Here is a 1,171-nt window from a genome sequence, read left to right on the forward strand (position 1 = left end):
CATGAATGTGGCCATAAGATTGATCATTTGGCTTGAAAGCCATGAATCTTCACGCATGATAGCTCATTTCTCAGAACACTTTTTTAAAATAATTGTTGTATTACAAGTTTGTTATTTTTCCTGGAAACTTGGTCAGATATAATGACAAGTGCGAAGGTTTTCCAATTTTTTGATTTTTTTTGAATTTTTTATGCCCGTTTCAAAATGCGGTCAAAACGGCGGGAATGACCGTTCGTAGCTAGTGGTTGAATCTTGAATTTTTTTTGGTGTTTCTCTGATTAAATAGATACTTATGTACCTAAAATGATTTTTGAAAAAAATAAATAGCAAACTATGATGCAGCTGCAGTTCAAATTTGACCCACTTCCAGCTGAATCAGTAGAAATTTGTCTTTTTCACGAGAGGTGGATAAAAGCTTTTGACACCCAACCATTTGGTCAATTGTGCATTAACTATGACCTATTATTTTAGAAAATTGATTTGGTACAAATTTGCAACAAATATATGATATGTCCTTCACAAAAAAAACTCATTTTAGGCACTCAAAAAATGGAAAATGATTTTTTCGTTCAAAGAAAATGAAAACTCCCTTTATCAATATTGTTTGCAAATCCAAGATGTAAACTTGTGCAAAATATAATACCATTTGAACAAATATTTCATAGGACTTTCACAAAAAACTCATTTTGAGCATTGAAAAATGGAATGAAATTTTTATCTTGAATCAATCACGACCAATTTATATGGTCATAAGGTCATCAAATGATTTGCTGCGTTCTGATTGGTCCATGGGCATATCACGCGGATCATGCATCAACCGCCGTCGGATGTTTCCGGATCCAACGGCAGCCCTCATCCCCTCACCCTCTCACCCAACCGCAGCCCAACTACCCAAACCTAACTCAGATCCCGTCCTCTCTCCCCCGATCCACTCCTGCTGCCGCCGCCTCTCCCCCGCCCCCAAATCCACCCTCACGCCGCCGCCGTCCCCCGCACCCCCGCCCCTCCCCAGAGTTTCTCGATCCAGCCCCGCCCCCTTCACGCCCTCGCCGCCACCACTGACGGCGCCCTACCCTCCCCTCGATCTCAGATCGCATTGAGCTCCCCCTCTCCCTCCCACTTCTCGAAGCTCCCGCGTCCCACCATCAAACTCGGGCAGCCGAGCGGCAGG

This window comes from Triticum dicoccoides, chromosome 6A (genome assembly GCF_002162155.2).
Source record: "Triticum dicoccoides isolate Atlit2015 ecotype Zavitan chromosome 6A, WEW_v2.0, whole genome shotgun sequence".
Lineage (NCBI taxonomy): Eukaryota > Viridiplantae > Streptophyta > Magnoliopsida > Poales > Poaceae > Triticum > Triticum dicoccoides.